Genomic DNA, 13,651 nt, shown 5'->3' on the forward strand with positions numbered 1-13,651 from the left:
AGAAAGAAAGAAAGAAAGAAAGAAAGAAAGAAAGAAAGAAAGAAAGATTTGGGGCAGGAAGTGACATTCTCTCAGGCTGCTTTTCAGGGGCTGAGAGTACTAAAAATGGACACTGTCACTTAGACACAGAAATCTTATGTTATACAAATATCTGCTGTTTCTCGCTGCTTTTGTAAGAATGGTGAAAGCCGCATTGCAGTGTTGTGCTATGAGCTTTGCTTGTTTCCAAATGTGTATGTGAAGTCACACCACACATCCAAAAGAGGGGGGCGTTGTGTCATAGTATGTTGCTTTCATCATTCTGCCCCCCTGGGATTCTGCTGCTTGTTGGGTATGCATAGTCATGAGTCTGACTGGGAAAGAGGATGATTGGTCTGTTCATGTCATAGGAGTTTTATTTCCTCATTCTTGAGAAACATTACTACTGTATCTATATTATGATGAAGATAATGATGATGATAGTTTGATCGATTAGAACTGTGGAATCAGGGCCATTTCACACTTTCATCTTCCTCCCAGCTTTTATTCCAAAGCTCTCTGGAAAGTGTCAATTCCATCATTTCACTGCACACATTACTCTGTTTTTCAATATTTTCATGAGCTATGCACACCTTCAGAAACAACTGGCTGTAACCCCAATGGGTCAATACAGATATGGAAGTTCTGTCACAAAAATGGGATCTATAAGTTGCCTTAAAGTCCCTTGTATTATCTTCCAGCTTTCATTCACATAACTTCATTTTGGGGGGAAGGAAAGTCAGTGAAGCAGGAACTGGAAAGCAATATTGAATAATGTCACATTCTGCTTGCTCAAGACTAGATCAAGCATAAAGATTTAGATAAAGGTGTCAGCTTGTGTCCACATAGTATTTGTGTGTTCCATGAATCACTTGTAACCCCTGCCCACCAAGAACATACAGTCTTTTGCCTCTTTTAGATTCAAAACCATTCCAACAGCTGTAACTATTTCATTTTTAATTTGCTTGAAATAGCCTTGTCTCTGTTTAATCCATCAAGGCAATTCTGTGTGTTCCTAGACCATAAATGGAGAATGAGGTGGAGGTGGACAAGAAGGAGGTGGTGGAGAGGTATCATTAGTGCATAGAAAGGCTTTGAGAAATTGTGTCTAAATTGTAGCCAAATGTATTGGGAATGCTCTGAGTTCTCTTGCAGATGGAAGACAGATTTGTGATACAATCAGGATAATATGATAGGGGATCTTCAATGATAAAATTTAATCCCTGATCTAGTCATCACATTTTCAAACAAATCATATTTTTCAACTGATATTCCAGTTGAATAATATAGTTCCACTGTTCCTGTTCCAAATCTTGCTCTGGAATTTTTGGAAATGAAATCCATGTTTGTTATAGACTGAGTTTGTAAGGTCTAGAAGTTATACTAACCATATTGCCAAAAATAAACTTTATGCATTTACACTATAATTTTGAAAAAGCAGGCTGCTGTTGTTATTGTTGTTGTTATTGTTATTATTAGGTTCATTACTATAAACTATCAGAAGGTTTGATTTTTTTGTGCTAAATGGGGAAAAATGTTTGTGATGGTGTAATGACTGTAATGACTGTTTCTCAGTTCATTCTTCCTTCCTCATCTTCTGAATATTTTCAACTTTTTAAAAATTAAACTCTTCCAGTATTTGTACTTACACAAAGAGGTAAAAGGATTATTTACCAGATTTGTGGGCAAAACAAAATTGGGTGGGCTTGTTCAGCAAAAGTCGGACAACCATCTGAATGGCATGAGCAGGGAATCGGACCCCGTGGCTGAAGTTTCTCAATTCAACTATAATTAAATGCTTTTACTCCAAAAACAGGAAACCTGTGGTCAACCTGATGATGCTGATCTGCAATTGACAGCATCTCTCATCACTGTCTATGTTGGAAGGGGATGCTGAACATGGACATTTAGCAAATTTGGGAGGACTGTAGTCTTTCCAGCCTTGCACTCTTTCTCATCCCCTCCCAAGCATCTAATTATCTCCAGAATTAGTTCATGGTCCAGAAGAATTATCTTACTTTTTTCCTAGAGCCAGAGTATCACAGGCTTTGCCAGTGGGAATCCTGATTCCATCTGCACTCAGTTGTGAAACTTCCAGTTTGATAGCGTGACACTGTTGTCCCAAAGAGGGAAAAATGTGTGTATGGGGGAAGAGAGAGGTAGAACCATAAGTGCTATATATGTTTGAGTTAGCAAACAAATTGAGTAAACAAAGAAGTCTAATAAAGTATGTCTGCAATGGTTAAAGTGTTGTTTGATTCTGCAAGTATTCTTTTCTCCAGAAGATTATTTATTGCTGTTATTGCTGAGAACTACAGTACATTCAGAATAATTCTCCCTGTAGTCAGAAGTAGGGTGCAGTGTTGTAATAAGGTTACCATCTGCATAGTACAAAATTTGGTTGAAAGTTAGAAATCCTAGATGACTTTGATCTCTAGCCTCAGAGTAATGAATATGATGTTGGAGAGATACATGATGATTTGGCTTTTGTTATTCTTTAGCTTTCTCTTTTTTCTAAAAGTCACCTTTCTACTGGTATTGTTCTTAGGGACATTCAAATGGTAACTCATTCAGAAAATGCCGGTAGAAAGGCTTTTCACTGACCTTTTCAGACTACAACTCTGAAAAATGATATTGTTTCTAAACCCATTATTGGATTCCCTCTTGAGAGCAAAAGTTTCTCCTATACTTTTACTGGAAACTCTTTTTTTAAACATATACAGTATGTCTGTTTAGAGGCAAAGTTGTTTCTATTCACACTGCGAAATTTCTGTTGCTGAAGCAAAATGAAATAGAGAATAAAAGAAGATGCAGGCAAGAGAAAAGAGAAGAGAAGAGAAGAAAAGAGAAGGGAAGGTGTTAGCAGTACAACTGGTGCATCAAAAATGGCCACCACTTTCCCACACATATCAGTCAGCCTCTGGAGGCCTGTGAATTCACTGGCCTTTCAGATCAAATGTCTGCTATGTAGAAGTGGATAAGAGAAAAGAACAGTGGGAGAGCAAGGGGAGGAGGGGGGTTGTTTGTGCTTTTACAGAACAATCATTAACATCTCTAAAGCTGTGTCTTGCAATCTAATCCATGTTTCTTCACTGTAATGGATGGTCACACACTGATTTTATCTGTAGACAAGGAAAGAACCACTGTTATATCTCCTTTCTTGGAGAAATAGATCAGCAGGCACCCTTATCTTCAGGAGGAACTGGAAATCATCTGGCAACTGGAGAGGTAGAATTATAGTGATGTTCTCTAAGACTTGGACCAATGTGAGTAAAAGGAAGTATCAAACTCTCACCTCAAGCCACCCCATCCACTACATTCCCTCATACTATTTTCTTGAAGAATGCCTCAAGTGTTTGGTTGGAGCTAAATGAGAAGTGTTGCAAGATTGTATAAGATGAAAATGGTGGTTGAATGTGATGAAGAAACAAATATTCTGAAAGGCTGTAGCTAGACTAAAGTGTTTGGAAACTTGGCATTGAATTAATATGAGAGGTTTTAAATAATCTTAGCTTAGATTTTTAACAAGGCTGAAGAGTAGGATACACGCATATACACACACAGAAGGACTATGATGAGACACATCTGTCTCTGGGTGATTCCTACCACCCTTTTTTTGGGGGGGGAGACTTATGGATAAATCAGTCATCTGACCTTTTTTTTTTGGCCTTCTTGCTGTAATAAATGTTCCAAAGCTCCACAGCATTACTTGGATGGCCCAAGATGGAGATATAAAGCTGAGTATCATTGATACCTCACCCTGTGCCATCAGATGATTTCACCCAACAGCTTCATGTAGATGTTAAACACAAGTGGGGAGAGTGTCCATAAATCAAGGGCTATGGGCAGGACCTCTCCTCCCACCCCCAAATCAATACTGACTGGAATCATCCCCAGAGGAAGGAAGAGAACCAGCACAACAGAGTGCCACTCACTCCCAACCCCCAAACCCAGTCCTGAAGGATACCATGATTGATAGTATCAGAAGCCACTAAAACATATCTAGGTAAAAGGTAAAGATTTCCCTTGACATTAAGTCCAGTCGTGTCCGACTCTAGGAGGCGGTGCTCATCTCCGTTTCAAAGCCGAAGAGCCGGCGTTTGTCCGTAGACACTTCCGTGGTCATGTGGCTGGCATGACTAAACGGAACGCCGTTACCTGCCCGCCAAAGCGGTACCTATTAATGTACTCACATTTACATGTTTTCAAACTGCTAGGTTGGCAGGAGCTGGGACTGGCAACAGGAGCTCACCCCGTCACGCGGATTCAAACCGCCGACCTTCCGATCAGCAAGCTCAGCAGCTCAGCGGTTTAACCCGCAGCGCCACCGCGTCCCTAAAAACATATCTAACCTAGCTGGAAAACATGTAGCTATGTGAAGAGGAGGAGGAGGAGGAGCAGGAGCAGGAGCAGGAGCAGGATGATATGGGGCATTGCTGAGTGGAGAAAAAAGTGGAATTTGGAGGGAAGGGTTGTTTGGGGTGGCAGGGCCAGAAAAAGACAGAACTATTTTGAGGAGTGTAGGAAGCTGAACTTCTTAACAGGGTTACACAGACCTTTTAACCATGTTTAAAATATCTGTGGTATCCCAGAGACAAGAAGCAGAATAACTATGCTCAGTGGTTCAATGTTTTAAACACTGGTCTGAGTGGTTTTATGGAGGCCTCCTCTTTATACTTCACTTGCTTCCCAATGTGGCAGACTGGGCTGCCATTTTTAAAGGTCTTCCTCTGCATTCTTCTGAGTGAGACCTTGGTCTTTTGTCCCAAAGTCCTATAGTGACTGCACTATAATTTGTTTCCCCAGGACAAAGAAAGAATACTTGTTCCTGTACTGTATCTTGAAATATTTGTTAGACATCATTAAAATCATTCCTAGGGGATGAAAAAGATGGACCATTGCCACAAACTGCATCCTGACACTGCTGATGTTCCACTCCGTGCTGGAACATATACAGGGCTCCCAGATACAAACTGCAGGCATCATGTGTTCCTCTCTGAAGAGTCATATAAAAAGAAACTTTCCTTAACATATAAAATTAGCTATTTGCACTTGATGTCTGTATATCCTTTTTTAGGAATTAATTGCTGTTTTTAAAAAAAAAAAAAAACTTAGACCCAAATATGTATCATTTTTTCAGACCACTGTGTAGCTGAAAAAAAGTTTTCTAAGAAATTTCCTATGGGGAGTAAGTTGACATTTTAATTTTTTTTTCCTCCCAAAAAAATCACATTAACTTTTTCAAGTTTCTAGCAAATGGAAAAATGCCTTTTATTATTTTATTACACACACAAACACACACATACACTTTGCTCTGGATGTTTTATGACTGCAAAAACAGAATTTGTGGTTTTAAGTGTTAAGACTTGATGCAAAGGGCTATGGAACCTTTTATGTAACCTGATGGCCTGAATAATTATCCAAATATTTTGCTTTCTACCCTTTCTAAACTTTTGCATGAGGGGAAAAAAAAGTATATGCAACCTCTCAACCACAAAATAACAATAATAAAAAGCCCCCTTCACAAAGCCTACTCTCATTACTACAGTAGGTCCTGTAATAGGGAATCTTGGTAGCAAATTCCTGTAGGGTGTCAGAGAGGACCCTTATCATATGCTGCTCAGGAAAAAAGTGAGGCCTGGGGACTGGGCAGTTGTCTGGAAAAATAGTATTACCAACTGGTCATACCAGCAATTGCATAAAATAGCCACTAAAGGGCCTCCATACATTCCAGTTTTCTGGAAATTATCCACAGTATATTTGAAATGAAAAATGCATATCATGCTGCCCTTTCCACTCAGTTGAACAGAGCCCAATGCATGTGGCTATTGTTTCTGTGTAGCAAAAATCTGGAGGTCCTCTAGATGGCAACACAGAGACAAGGACAACACATTGGGAAAGTGTCAGTTTGGGGAAAGCTAGTGAAGATCATGTTATTTTTATGCTTATACTACTTATACATTTTCACAGACAGTCTGAAATGCTGAGGGAAGATAGCTTTCTTGATTTGTTCTCCACTGGTACTCTTCCAGTTGAGAGCTAAAAAATCTGCAATCTCGCTGCTCTGGGATTACACAGTTAATATAATTAAGTGGTATATTAATTGTATGCTCTGGTCCTCTCAGCTTCTAACAACTCATACCTAAAACTGCTTAGAGTCTTTTTATGTTGAAGCACTATACACATTTTATTATAAAATAAAGTAAACAAACCCCGGGCCAGTAATGAAAGCCACAGAGTCACCCTCTCTGCATTACCGCCCTGCCTCTTGCAACACTCGGTCTCTCCAAACACATTATCTGCCACCTTGGTTTCCAAAAGATTGCCATTCCCTAATCTGGACCAAGTGTCATTTTGTCCACCCTCCTCCTGAGCCAGCCAATGGGGGCACAAACATCAGAAGCCAATAGGTGCCTCATCTTCTGTCCTGCTTTTCTTTGCAGAGACAAGAGAAAAAAGATGGTCCTTGCAAGGGATCCCTCTGTTTGATTTAAACAGCATGGTGGGACAGCAGAGGAACCTTGACTGTAGCAGGAAAGCGGGGGGAAAGAGATGAGAGCTCTTGCCAGTAAGGAACCACCCAGCTTGCAGCTGCAGCATTAATAGTGTTACACAGTATTTGCTCATTTTTTAAAAAAATCGTGCAGCTACAAATTAATCAGCTCAGCAGTGTAAGAGTTACTGAAGAGCTCCAATGTTGTCAGACATATAAATGTGGCATCGATGCATCCTGGTGCAAACAAACCTCAGGGTGCTTCCAGGCATGACTGCACTTCTAGGGTTACCAGAACTAACTAGATAGATAGATAGATAGATAGATAGATAGATAGATAGATAGGAAGGAAGGAAGGAAGGAAGGAAGGAAGGAAGGAAGGAAGGAAGGAAGGAAAATAATATGACTGAATGGGAGCAGGGATAGAAAAAACTCTTACTCTTTGCTGCCATCCAATGGTCATCCAGAATTTTACAGCCTAGATATGATATGATAAAATAATGATGCTTTTGGATGGCTCCTCTTCATTCAAGGGCCTTTACACCCAGGACGAGATGTCTGCTATCGATAAATTTGGCTTGTCTCCCATTCTGCTGCCATGATGGTACTCAAGGAAGCAATAAAATGATGCTCAGCAGAGGCTCTGGACATTTCTCATGGAATCCCATTCTACAATGACCATTTGTGACCCTAACCAAATCCTCCAGGTCTCACTAGTTGTCTTGAATGAAATCCCTGTGAAGGGCTTGGGGGTAACTCCAGCAGAGCAGATCAGCATCAGGGAGATGGGACTAAAGCGTACTGGCTCGCTTAGGACACATTGCCGAAGACTTTGGAACAGCTGAATGCAAAAGACTGGATTAATCTTGTATAACATTCAATGTTTAAAATAGCTGTCCTTGTCTGGTGCCTTCCTAATGGGGTCCTAATGGGTCCTAATGACTATACTGTTGAAAGACAAAAGGCCTTTTCCCAGGAGACAAATGAGGAGAATCAAAAGTAGTACACTATTGAGAAAAATAGGGGACTCATCTGGAAGACCACTGGGATCAAGAGAAAATGCTGCCAAGTCAGCAGTTTCTTCAGTGGGGTAGACTGGCTCGTGGGATAGGCAGAAAGGAAAATCATCCCACTTAGATAACTACTTTGGCTCCTTCAGCATTTTTAGCCTTTGGCTATTGAATCAGTAGGAGGAAGTTCCAACTCTCAAGTGACCATGTTCTGCTGATTAGTATTTAATTGAGGCTTTTGCCAAATGTGGATCTGTCACAACTCCTAATAACCCCAAGGAAGATTTTAAATGCAGCCGAGGGAGACGGCTCCCCCTGTATGTGGTCTGTCTTCTGGTTCTCCCACCAGGTGAACACAATGCTGAACAATGTCTTGCAAATGCCTGCAGGCTGAAGCTGGGCAGCTGTCCATTGAGGAGTCAAGATCCCCGGGGCCTTCAAAGGGAAGAAGTTAATGGGATGCTCTGTGCTCTTGCTCTTGGTGCCTGGGGTTTCACAGCTGGGCTTGGCCATGTGATTATCACTCACTCTGCTTGCTCATTAAAATCATGACAGTAAAGGGACAGAAGTCTCCTGATGCAGGGTTAGGAGATTTATTTTATAACTCTTCCCTCAGGGACAAGGTCAGGCCACTTCAGAAGCCAATGCAGACATCCCAAAGTGGCAAAATTAAATCTCTATCCTCAATGAATATAACCCATCTTTACCATGCCTTTGTCCTTTCTCCTCACAGTTATGTACAACTGAGGGATTCAAAAAGCCTCTGTTGGAGTGGAAAGGGACCTTTTCACATCACTCTCTCAATCCATGAAGCAGAGGAAAAAGTCTGCAGTTGAAGAGCAAAAGAGATGATCTTGTCATGTGCAAAATCTGGCTCTGTTCATCCCATGCAGAAACAAGCTTGAATGATATCAAATACCACTGTATCAGGATGGCCATTGCCTGCTGAAGGTCCAACATCATGTGGCAAGCTTTTGGAGTGAAGCAGATCCCATTCTGGCTAATGATGATTCCAGCCAAGTCATATTAAATCTCTAAAATTGTAAATACCTTATGCTCCCTTGTCTGAAAATTATTTGAATAGCTTACTCCAGAGTAAGCGCTGACTGTCTCTATGCTCCAAACAATCAGAAAGGGAAACAGAGGATATATTACATATGGAAGAATCCAATATTTATTCCACTTAATTAACCCAGATTACTACTACAGTACATTTTCCATACTGGTAATCATATTCAGGATCAGTAATTTATTTGTTGAAAAGTTTTCTATCAATCCATTGGCTCCACCAATGGCAGAAGATATGTCTCATGATACTAGTAGACCATTAGTTCTACTAAGAACCAGTGTAATGTCTGAGAACCAGGATAGAGCCTACAGACACTGTGATGGCCTCGATCAGTCACAAAACCTACTGGGCAGCATTGGACAGTTATTCCTGAAACATGAATCCTAAAATGGTTTCAATTACCAGTGTGGAATAATTAATTAATTTAGGCTTTGAAAGATTGCAATGACAGCATTATTCACTTACTTCATTGCAGTCTATGTTGCTGACTAATGCTCATATCAACACCTCTAAAGCAAGCATCAGACCCTCCAACAATCTGCACATTAGTTTGATTTCTCCAAGGAGAACCTTTCCAGATCATTTGATCTAATTGAGGTAGTGGAGAAATTATTTTAATGCCAAAATACATTCCCTCCCCAAACCATCCCTCTTGTTCATGTTATAGGACAATAATATTTATAAAATCCCCAATAGCTAAATTTTAAGGTAGCAAAGCTCTGTTCTTCAGTGTTCATTGCTTTCTCTGTACCTTGATTTGGAGAAACCATGTTCTAAATATTAGCTTGTATCCTCCTTAAATATCAGGCTTGGCCTCCCCCACAACTATAAAGTCTGACCTAACACTTTCCATATGAGATTTACTTATTCCATTCTTTTCTCTCTCACCTGGGTATAACTTACACATAACACCCCAACATTTGTTAAAACAACCCCCCAAAATGGAAACAAACATAAGCATATGTTCTACCCTAATTATCCTTACTATCAAGAGCCAGAACTTATAATGTCTTGTGGTAAATGATGGATGCAAAGGACTAAAATTGTACCAATGTGGGTTTGATCAGGCCTTTTTTGAGAAACCATGTGCTAAATATCACCTTTGTTTTCCCCTTCTGTAAAACATACCTGCACCACAGGTAGACGCTAAGTAAGAAGAAAACTCTGGTTACAATTAACTAGTTGCACAGACATGGACAACCAACCCACTTTTCAGGCGTTCCTTGACATGAAGTGAGAAGACACCATCAGAATAAATATGAAATCAATGGTCACCTAGATAACATGTAAAAAGGCAGCTGATCAAGTGAATTTCCTAGAAAGAAAACTTCCTTTCTTCTGTAATTAAAACATTGCCAGTGCTAGGAATGCCTTTTGAGTAGTCATTGACAAGTAGTCTAAGGTTTCAGCTTAAAGAAATGTTAGGATTTCTTTATGTATTAACACCAAAACAGAAATATTGCATGGGGTATGGAAGACAAAGAGAGGGATGATTTTATGGATGATGGAAGATGTACCCTAAATCAATTGATTTCCTTTCCACATGATTTATTTTCCCCTTCCAGCATTTATTTGGGATTCTTCAAAAAACCACAGGGAATCAGTTCATACCTTTGATTTTTATGTGCAACCTTGCATATCTACTGTCTTTAAATTTTTATGTAACACTTCACCCTTCACGGGGGGAAAAAAAAAGAATAAGCATTTGTGGGTTTAGCCACTCAGGAAAATGGGACTGAATAATGCTTCTAGTTCCATGGCCAGTGATGCAAGACAGCCATCAGAGCTGCACACAAAAGAATGACAGACTCACAGTGGGTACCATTTTATTGAATGTTTTCATCTAAAGAGTCTTTTCAGCCATTTTGTTGTCTAGGGTTTTTTTTTCTTTTCTTTTTTAGACAGATAGTGAGAAAGAGAAAACTTTTTTTTTTTCAAAACAGAGCAATTCTTGGATTTTGTATAGGGACATGAGAAGCTATCATGGACACCTTTCATCTCTACGTTGTTCGTGTTTGATACCTCAGGCAGTCATTGTCCTTTTGTATCTTTTAGAAAAATCATGTTTTCATTCCATGTTTGCAGGCAGCTCTGCTGCACATCCAGCAACACAGATGTTTATCCATGATTGCCCTGCCCTGCCCACTTCACCAGTGCATGATGTATCTCTGACATGGCCATAGCAAATCCATTAAAAACAATCAACCTTGCTTGGCACCTTCTGGCATTATCGTGAAGACCCTTTTCTCTTTTATTAGAGTTCTCCCTCTTTTTGATTGGATCACTAATTTCTCTTGTGTCTCAGCTGACTGAAGTGCTTGTCTTCACATCACAAGGAGCACCAAATGAGTCATCCCATGCTCATGGTATATTTTTAGTTCTGCAGTTATGCCAGTCCTAAGCTTGGCTGACAATGAAGACTAAACTAAGGATGTGTGAAACCCACAAAAGGAATTTGATCCATTTCCCTAACCTCAAGTAGTCACTTTCTGAGGGAAAAATGCTTGTGTAAATTGTGTTTATGCTGCAATTCCTCCAAAATGTATGTGTGTGTGTGTACACACACAGATATACATATACATATTGACTTCTTATCCATGACATGGTATTACACAAGCAGCAATAAAGACCCTGTTGTAGAAATGTCAACTAAATAGCATTCAATAAAACAACAGAGCTTCAAGTAAGCAGCAAAACCTGGAGACTGTAAAAAATTAGGGCAGCTAAATTCAGACTACTTTCTGAAATAATGACACAAATTACAATGTGAAGAAGCCAAGTGGATCTATGATGAGACAGACTCTCATAGCTCCAGTATTACATTTGCAGTGTGATCAACTGCTATGAATGGATACAGGATCACAGCCTTTCCCAACTTGCCACCCTCCTAATGTATAAACTACAGAATTCCCAGGGAACAGGGATCATGATGAGAATTGAAGTCCAACATGCCTGGTTGGACAAAGTTGAAACAGGGTATTAGATGATGAACCAAGTGTGCCTGCAAGTTCAAGTAATTATTTCCAATAAAAGCCCTGGATAGATTCAGCATTTTGTTAATTGTCACTTACTCTTCATTATAGACTTTGTAGTCTTATACTTCCCTCTCTTATAATCATACTGCATCATAGAAAAAGGAGTGTTCAGATGAACATTTTTCCTATATGTAAATATTCATACCCAATTAATGGAGACAACCATGCAATCACCTATTTCATATCTATGTTCTGCATGCCATTGCCATAACAACCACATATTCAGTGGTATTGAGAAAATCTAGCTCTTTACAGATGCTAGAATGCAATGGCAGATACGGTCCAAGTTTTGTATGGATGGATGTATTTATTTAAGAAATTTATATGGCTGCCCAACTCAGCCACTGTGACTCTGGGAGGCTTACAATAACCCAAAATAAGCAAAAGCAGATAGACAATTCTATTAAAATGAAAATGGAATTTGCACATTATTCATACGAATATGAAAGAATGTCCCTTAACTAAATATCCTTTGACTAAATCATAAAATAAGCACGCATGAAGCTGATCATCTTGGAAAAACTATTATAGGATTAAAATGTTTCAAGCATAAAGATAGTGTGTCATGAAATATTAATGAATATGCTGCTCAAAATATTAAGGTACATTGTTAAAGAAATTGAGAGTGTAAAGTTCTAACATAATTTCAGGTTAAGAACATTTGCAACTAATTTGCTTTTGGAATAGTTAAAAACAAAGCAAAGTTAACAAGTTGCAAAATGAGAGCCAGGACTGGGGAGACCTAGAATATAGTTCACCCTCAGGCATGGGGATAATTCTGGGCCAGTATCTTTTTCTCAGCCCAACCGATCTCAAAGGGTTAATGATCACGTACACCTAAAATGAAAGTCCCTCTATAAGCATCCTGAATTCCTAGAGAAAAGGTAGGCTAGATATAAATCTAGCCAATGAATAAACAAACAAACATGAAGTCACTGGGGAAGTGGAGTGGGGATTGTTCAAAGTGCTGGAAAGCGTTTGGCCCGAGAGATCAGAAAAAAACACACCAGGCATTTCTATAAAAATAAGTGTATTTAAAGAAAGCCTCAATATCCAGAGCTGGATAGGCTCAAAAGCTTCTTACATATTTACAAGCTCACACACACACATGCTGAGCTAGACTGGAAGAGGCTGCTGGAAGGGAGGCTACAAAAACGAAACTAAAACTGTAACAAGTCCAGACAAGTTCCTCCAGGCAATCAGCAGCTTTATCTTATATGGTCATCCTTTTCACACCCCAACCTGAGGACAGTTAAGTCTGACCTTCTCACCCTGCCAAAGTGATTTGTTACCATAGTATCTTCTCTGCAGCTAAAATTTCTTGCAGAAAAGCCATATACCAACACTCCCCTTTTTATGCTAAGGAATGAGCTGCAGACCAATTTTCTCTGTCAACTCTCTATGTCTTGGTACAGCAAGAGGCTTGGTTAAAATATCAGCAATAATATGTTTTGATTCACAATATTTGAACATTATTTCCCCCTTGGCTATCAGGTCTTTGATATATTGATATCTGATATCTATATGTTTTGTTCTATCCTGCAAGCTTAAGATTTTGCCATTGCAATGCAAGCTTGATTATCCTCATAAACAGTTATAGGCTGGTTCACTTCCATGCCTATGTCTTTTAACAGCTGTTTAAACCGTACAACCTCATTACAGGCTTGTGCTAGGGAAAAAAGCTCTGCTTCTGCAGTGAACAGTTAAACTCCTCTAGGAACTTCTGAATTTTACTGTGTTGCCTTAACAGAAAGCTACCATCCTTCTCCCTGTGTATTTCCAAGCTTAGATAATTGGTTACTGTTCCAAGGCTTTTTAATATGAAATGGCTTTTCATGCAGGCTTCAAAATCAAGCCTTTGTTTTTCTGTTGATGTGAACAGCAACAGATCATCAACATAAATGCACAGATACATACAGCCTTGTTTGTCTTTCTTAACATAGACACATTGATCTGCTTTCCCTTTTTCAGAACCAAATTCTGCAGTTTTTCATCTAATTCTTGGTTCCAGGATCTAGCAGCTTGT

Source organism: Candoia aspera, chromosome 2 (assembly GCF_035149785.1).
Source record: "Candoia aspera isolate rCanAsp1 chromosome 2, rCanAsp1.hap2, whole genome shotgun sequence".
NCBI lineage: Eukaryota > Metazoa > Chordata > Lepidosauria > Squamata > Boidae > Candoia > Candoia aspera.